Source organism: Aotus nancymaae, unplaced genomic scaffold, assembly GCF_030222135.1.
Source record: "Aotus nancymaae isolate 86718 unplaced genomic scaffold, 86718_ANA_hifiasm-v0.15.2.pri h1tg000030l, whole genome shotgun sequence".
Classification (NCBI taxonomy): Eukaryota; Metazoa; Chordata; class Mammalia; order Primates; family Aotidae; genus Aotus; species Aotus nancymaae.
In genome coordinates this window covers 16,988,651-16,996,870 of record NW_026988443.1, presented here as the reverse complement: position 1 = coordinate 16,996,870, position 8,220 = coordinate 16,988,651, and the positions used below count along the sequence as shown (strand labels likewise).

The 8,220-nt window shown below is 41.6% G+C and overlaps 1 protein-coding gene across 3 annotated transcripts in view; it reads left to right on the top strand.

Annotated features, from left to right (window-relative positions):
- The window catches only part of CDH8 (cadherin 8), a 382,992-nt gene continuing 374,772 nt past the window's right edge, over nt 1-8,220 (top strand). For 2 of the 3 annotated variants that reach the window (XM_012462530.2, XM_012462528.2), the window contains exon 1: nt 1-456. The gene's annotated coding sequence lies outside the window, so the exon portion shown is untranslated. Of the gene's footprint in view, nt 457-6,553; nt 6,632-8,220 lie in introns of those variants that run through there. The other variant, XM_012462529.2, reaches the window with a different exon arrangement.

The window sequence follows — 8,220 nt, the reverse complement described above, 5'->3', positions numbered from 1 at the left end:
TTGCTTGCATGAATTTCCAAGTGGTAGACCTGCCTCTGCGCTCTGCCCAATGAGATCCGTCAGGGGAGGCACCCGGCTCACTTTTCCACATCACTTCACAGTTACATTTGGCAGGCAGGCGGGCTCGCACGCCGGAGCGCTCAGCCCAGAATTAGTGGATTTATTTGGAATCTCCCTGCCTTCTCCAAGCTCAGCCGCCGCCGCCGATCTGTGCATAGATGGTAGCATCAAGCCACCAGCTGCGCTTTGGGCTGCGGACACCCAGAGCCCAGCGCGCCCGCCCCGCGTCTCCGCACCAAGCCCTGCAGCTCCGAGAGGCATGAACGGAATCCAGAGGCGCCTGCCCAGCGCGCAGGGACCGGTCGGCGTTTTCTGCCCTCGGGAGCTGACCCCGAGCCCCTCCAGCCATTTGTGAACCAGGAGGCTTGACATTCGCCAGCGCAGGGCCCCGCAAGAGTAAGTGTTCCGCCAACCCATCCCCGTTTTTCTCTCTGTCCCGACGATCCAGAAGGGACCATTTCTTTTAGGAACTCCCATGCCCCTTCGGACACCTTGCGCGCCTCCTGCCTCTCAGATGGTGGATGCCGGCTCCTAGCACAGGCTTGGAGCTAAACTGTGTATTTCGCGATATCTGTTGGTGATGCGTACGCCTCAGGGTTTTGCCTGTTTTTGCAAACTGATCTGACAACAGATCCTGGAGAGTAACAAGCTCCAGTCTGTGCCCCTCCAGTTTTCCTGCCGGTTTCCTTCCCTGCGGGTACCCGGCCATTTCGCCTCCTCCCAACGCGGGCAGGCGCGGCTGTAGCCGCGCGCCTTCACTGCGGGGTCCGTGTGGTGAATGGGAAGCACCCGCCGCCCGCTGTGCGGAGGGTGCAAGCCAGAGAAAAAAGGAGGCGAGGGAGCCCGAGTGCCCTATCGCTGGGTTTCTGCACCGCCTCTTCTCCCAGGCAAGGGAGGGCGACCCCCGCAGAAGGGCTGCGGGCCAAGACTCAGCTGCGAAAGCCCCAGCGCGAGGCTTTCCCACAAGTGGCAGCTTCAGCTCTGCGAGGCGCGGTGCCCGCTGCAAACTTGCCGGGCTCCGAAGCCGCCCCGCGGCTCTGCCCTCGCCAAGACGCTGCCCAGAACCCCTGCAGGACCCCCATACAGTGTCTTCCCCGAGCTCGAGAGATTGCACGCACAGAGGCCCCCCTGAGTCTAGGACTCCGTAGCCCCTATCCTAGGGACCGCTGAGCCTAGAGCTGAGCTTTCTGTGATCTGGCGGCTTCTCATCCGAGAACCCCTGGGGGGCTGGTCACGCCCCTCGCAGGACCGGAGGGAAAAAGGCTCTTGCCTGGGTTCTGCCAGTACGTAACAGGTTCATAAGGGACCTACTCCCGTTCTCCCAGGCTCCAGCCAAGGCTGGAAAACAGTAAAAACGTGTCGCCGCCAACGCTGATGCCAACAGGTATCCACAATTTCCCCCGCTTCTTCCTCCCCGACACCAGAGCCTCCCCCAACCCAATCTGGCGGAATCCTCAAAGTTTCCTTGCGGTTGACCCTTCCCCTGCAGGCACGGAGCCGGCGGCACGTCAAGGACTAGCCGTTTGCCTCCACGAGCGGAGATGGCAGCTGTTTGCTTGGGTTGCTAAATGTAAAAAAATCAAACAACATTAATTGTTTATTGTTGCAAACGCACAACATTAGTCCGTAATGGAAAATCAGGCTGGCAGCTGCTCACTTCAGCTCCAATTAACGATAGAGCTTATCACCAAGACAGCGGGAGGGAGAAAAGGTCCTTTCAACTTTACCACCCTTTCCTGAAGATTCCACAAGAGTTTCCTCCTTAGGCGGCACGATCCGACAATCCCTTAGCGCGCCCGAGCTGCTAATCAGATCAGCTGCTTTCTTTCACCCTAAGTCACGGTATTTGGGGGCTGACAATGGGAACGAGGGGACGCTAGGGAATGTATGCGAGGGTACTGTCCTCTAGCATCCGGCACTATCGCAAAGCAGATGGAAGGGATGGAGGTTCGCTGGGGCCCTTTTGAAGCGCCTGTCGTCTTTACAACACTCCTGACAGCCATCTCAATGGTTAAAAACCCTCCCTGGGCTGTCACCTCCGGCTTCATTATAGGAGCTTTTCAACTGGAAAACTATATGTGGGAAAGATGTTTATGTAAGATTCGAAAGTGGGATTTTCCATCCATTCAGCCTCCCTGCTGCAGCTCACTGCATGCAAAGTGAGCCCTGTCGTTCATGCTAAATACCACTAAAATCCCTGCCTAGATATTGCTTCGCATCAGCTGTGTCCAGTGTTGCAGGGATTTCTTCGTGTGTGTGTGTGTGTGTGTGTGTGTGTGTGTGTGTGTGTATTTGAGAGACAGAAGTATGAGGTGGGGGCTAGGACTGGGGTTCTTCTACGGAAAGAAGTGATACCTTTGAAGGATGTTCTCTTAGTGTTACATTCCCCCCCTCCCTTAAAGGGAGTTCTCCATAATCATCATGTCCAGACATGTTTTTCTACTTCTCCGAGCTCTGTGGCTGGAATAAATTCTAGAGCCATCCCCCTTATTAAATAATAATTCTGATAACAATATTCTATAATTCTGCTTTAGCAGATTTGGAGCTCGCTGTTACATAGTCATTTCATGCTGGAACAGTCGCAGTATTTTAAATCACCTTTGATTTTTTTTTTCCCCTGGACTCTGAAGAGGGTGAGGAGTTGAGGAAAATCCCTTTTGAAAATAAAGAGGGGAGTCTTCCTAGCAACTCTGGGGACTGCTTCATTCAGAGCCCTTCAGTGGCCGTTTGCCTTTCTCAATCTGATCCTCACACCCCCCAAGTGAATGTCAAGTTATCCCCTGACCATTACAAATGGCCAAATGTTTTAGAGGCACTGGCTGGTGTGCTCTGAAATTTTTGCTGTAATGCTATCATTCAAACTTTTTAATCCATTCTCCCTGCAAGTTGGATCTTACATTACTAATTATTATTACTATTAGAAATAAATGCTTCTGCTTTCTAATTTACAGTCTCTTAAAGCCCTCAAGATGGGTAAATCTCTGCACTCAAGACTCTAACATTTCTTGGCTGCATTTCTGGTGTGTAGGATGCATTTCTTGAGTTCTTGAAGCTGTATGAATTTAGCTGAAGAACAGACAATTTTATAGCAGCCCTCACTAGAATACCAGTTCCATTTGCCTGCTGTACACATACTAACTCTGAAGGGAAGGAATCCCTTACCCTGGAAAACAACTTTATTTGGGTATTATGTAGAACTGTGGTCAACACAGTATTCATTTATAGCAACCCCTCAATTAGCACTGAATACAATCTAAGTAGCCAATAGCAGCATGATCGATGTTAAAAAAAAACAAACAAACAGCCCATGAAACATGCTCAGCCGGATGGAGGAGACCACTTGAGAAGGCATTTGTAAAGACTGATGTGAATGTACTCAAAGGTCTGATACTCCTTGTTAGGCAGGAGGAACAGATTGTTGGAACAAAGCAAAGAAACTCCAAAGAATGAGAATATAATGATTCTATTCAAGAAATTGTACCTCTGAGCTTTGCTTTCCAAGTTCCTTTCATTGTTTATTGGTGGGGAAAAAGAACATGCACATATTGAAAAGTTCAAATCCATACTTCAACAACTGTTCAGAAAACCTTATCAATGTAAGTAAATTAATGCTTTTTTAAAAAAGACAATCTTTGTTATTTTTCTGCTCAAGGTGGCACACCTCATGGCTTTATCAACATTCCAATTTGAGCAGATTTCCCATGCAAAACCAAAGGCTTTCAATGGGTAAAGTGACATTCGATTTATATTTCCAGCCACACTTTTCTGGTCCATCAGCAAACTTTTGTGTCTGGTAAATCAAGGGACAAGCATAATTGGAGAAGCCTTTCTATCATAGGTGCAGTTTAAGGTCTGAAGACTTCTTTTTGAAAATATTCTGCTCAGTGGTGCTGCTGATACTGGTGTCAGTCATTTATATTTGTTACGAAGTTATTCAGTGCAGCTGGTGGAGACAGTCTTCTTTTTGTTTTCAGCACTATTGGCATTCACAGAGGAAATGGTCTAACTTTGCTTTTTAATTTAGAAAAAATCTCCAAACTTTGGTGTGTTTTACATCTCTCATGGGTGGGTAGATAAACCAATGCTAATTCTTGTTGCTCTGTATTATGTACACACAAACACATGCACATACACACACACACACACACACACACACAGAGCATGCTTCTTGAAAACGTGCCCAGATAACTTACTCATTTATTGGTTCAAGTCTGAGATTTTTATCATGTTCCCTTTGCCGTTTCATCTGCCTTAGATTACTTGATTTGCCTTTCTAGCTACTCTGATTTGTATATTGATCAGTCTTTCAAAAAATGTTATCTGTGGTGCTAAGAATTTCCCTCCAGCCTCCAAAAATGTATATTTATGAAATAGAACAATTTTTTTGATGGACAAAGGCCATCATCCGATTTAGCAGGGCTTAATTAACCAAAGGGCTATTAGTGCTTTCTCGTTTCATTCTTACAGAAAGTTGTGATGCTAATCTATTTCTGCTGAACTGTTGGTTCCTGTCTCTGGAACCTGCTTTAGATGTAACCATGAAGAGAAAATTAGTTGAACCTGGCAACTTCAAAAGGTCAGAAAAGAAATAAGTTCAAGGGATGCCATTTAGCTCTTTCTACCATATGTTGCTGCTAACTAAATCTCTGTTGCTTCTTCACGGCAAAGCACTGGGGCCAATACTCTTGTTGTTGTTGTTGTTGTTGTTTTTCTTAACAAGTTTTAAGCTTTATTTCCTGAGTTTTAAATGTCATGTGCTATTCTCTATCATGAACAATATCCATCCTCTTGCTTAGATGTCTTGTGTGTGTGTGTGTGTTTGTGTGTGTTTGTGTGTGTGTGTGTGTGTGTGTTTTAACTTCTCAGTGGGTAGAGAAATATAGATGTGATTTTCTGTATCTCTTTGGAAAGTATCATAAATGAATAACATTTATATTTGAAACCTTCAAACACTTTTCCTTCTCTGCCCCCACTGCCAGAAACAATTGCAAATGCTAGAATGATAGATGATTCAGGGCTAAGCACCAATTTAATACTCAGTAAATATTTATTTAATGCAATAACAAATTAGCAAAGACTATGCCCTGCACCCTATACTAGTATATTTTCATTAAAAGGAAGATATGTAATCGTCTCCAAAGTTCAATTTGTGACTTAGCTACCACAATTTTCTCTACAGAAGTTTCGTTAAGTCCTCCTAAGTCTATTTTTAGCCACAGCTTTTCTCATTTTTAAAATCAATTTTACTCATGTTCCACAAAGCATATTCTTACCCCCTCACAATCATATTTTAAATGATATGGGAATATAAAATATAACATAATTCAGCTTTGTAAAAGTAGAATGCCTCCAAGACTAGACTTGCATTAAAGAATGCTATTAAACTATTATATGATGCAAAGTTATACTTTATTGGCAAAAAAATGCATTAATTGTGGAGTTGCTGCATGGGTGATTCAATGTCTGTACATTGCTGAGAATGTATAAAACATAACTGAGGATTGATTGACTTCCTCTCTCTCTCCTGCCCTCCGTTCTTTTTCTTTAGTATTTTTTTGTATTTGAATTGAACAGTTCACCTTACCCTCATGTGAGTTGCAACTCTGGGTGTTTTCAAAGTCAATTTCATACTCTTCTGTATTAATCAACAGGATACCTGGCCCTCACATATACACACAGGGAAAAATAGTATGCCATGATAAGGTACTTTTGTGGATGTGTTTATTGATATTTTAGGCATATTGAATATATTACAAAGGAATTTTAAATGCAATCCTCTTAATCTTTTTTATGTACATCAAGTGAAAATATTACAGTATATTTATGTTTTATTTGCAGTCAGAACAGTATTTTCCATGCCTTTTTTCTCTCTAGATAGATTAATGAATAAAATATGATTACTTGATTCTAGATGTGACACAAATGATATAAAATAAGTAGATGGAGGAGTGATATAAATATCACAAGGGAATTATTTCCTTTTTATGTAAGAAGACTTGTCTCCAAAATTTGATTTAAAAAGTACAAAGGCACATTTCCTTCTTTATTAGTCTGTTGCTGTTTGAGCTTTACAAACAGAATTTAAATTTGTGTCTACCTATTCCCATCTTCAACATAGAGATGCTCAGAAAAATTAAAAAAAAAAAACAATTAATTTGTACTTATTTTGATCAGAGTGGTAAAACACACATCTTCTCTTGCCTTTGAGTGTCGCTAAACTATAGTAGCTGAAGATTGTGTACGTGTTTTAGAATCTGCATAAGCAACTCCCTTGATTTTCATAAAGTATACATTCGGGTCATAACTCTAGTATTTTTGTCAAGTAATTGCTTCCTATCTATCTGAGTGTCTACTCATCCATCACCTGTGTCTGTAGTTCATGTTAAGTGTCAGTGAGTGGTTATTAATCTATAAAGTTTTAGAAACATGAAAGAGTGACAGTAAGGTCCACTTGTTAGCATGGTTATTAACACAGTGTACTCTAATTGACAGAATCTGGATGATGTATACTGGGCTTGTTGGCTGCATTTCTATTTCAGTATAACAGACTCTGAAGCCCCCATTATATGATGTAAGTGATTTTAACCATTTCCACATTTCTTAAGTGAGAAATCTAATTTCTATCATCAGTAGTGCTAAAGTTTCTTGAAATAAATAGAAAAAGTTTGTTGCAATCTCTGATTAGCATTATCTTCTCTGAGCTCCCTTTAAGTAATATATAGCTATCACCTTGGCTTCATCTTGGAATTACTACAGACTTTCCACTTGTGTTGTCCTCACAAGAATGTAGATGATTATGAAGTGCATTGGAATTTATCTTGTAAAAGAGATGTACCAGGTAAGTTTGTAAATGAGTGGCTACAGTTTGATTGGAAAGAATAGTTCACTCATGAACAGGTAGTGCTTGTACTCTGCCCTCTCAGCAGAAAATAGTGATGAACAATGTCATATCTTCTATGGGAAGGAAATACGTTGTTGGTTCTGGACAGTAAAAGTGCAGCCCTTTTGAGGCTTAATAAAACTATTTGAAGGCATTGCTTTAATTGCATGTTAGTTGAGGGGAGGGAAAACTATTTCTAAAATTCTATTTTATTTATACCCATCCTGGCTCGTGCCATTTTTGTTTTATAAATCAAGAGTTAAAAAAAATTATTTTACTTATTACCTATGTAGAACATTGGAATTTTCCCCACTGATGTACATATGCAGCACAAGATTGCAATAAAATAATTTTTAAAAATCAGTAATTATTTTTTGTTAAGCACTTGAAACATTCAGTGAATAGTTACTATAGTTGCTACATTGACAAATAGTTTAAAATACCTAATTTATTTTTTCTTCAATCTTTCAAAGTAGGTAGTATTAGACAAAGAGCATCAGTTTCTTCACCGGCCACAAATAAGATAAATGTGCCCAGGTCACTTAATTCATGATTAAAACTACTTCTATCTGACTCTAGAGTTAATGATCTAAACAACTATCTCATGGGACTTTCCACAGCTTGGCTGTATTACAAGGTTGATAAGAATAAGATTGATTCTGATTAATTTCTGTGATTTAAAGGACCTGCACAAAATGTTGTCAGTAGGTCTTTGAGTATTCAATTTTGAACATATGATTTAAAGACTGCAAAGGATATAACTTTTAAATAAAGAAGGAGGGATTTAAATTAGACTTGAGAATTGACTTTCTGGAACCACTGTGTCCATAATTGGCAAGGGAGTTGTGGGATTGATCATCTTTTTAGGATGATCTCAACACTGGTATGCCTTTAAAAAGCCCAACAGAAGAACATTATTCTTAATTTCTTAACTAAACTGATGAGTCTAAGAAAGTTTTCTAAGCAAAGATCTAGTTCTATAACACTAGAAAAAAGATTTTATTTTGACTTTATTGTCTTTGTCACTGGCTTAGTCGCCCCATTCAAAATTTCTATAACAGAAAAATTTCTATGTGAAGAACAAAATTTTGACTCCATCTTGCGAAAGGAGGAGGAGAGGCATTTATATACCGAGTTTTGCAAAGGAAACCATCAATTTTAGAACTTAAAGAAAACAAAAACTTCAGGTAGAGAAGAGTATCGTGACAACAGAACAAAAAGTGGATTTGAGGCCAGGTGCAGTGGCTCATGCCTGTAATCCCAGCACCTTGAGAGGCCAA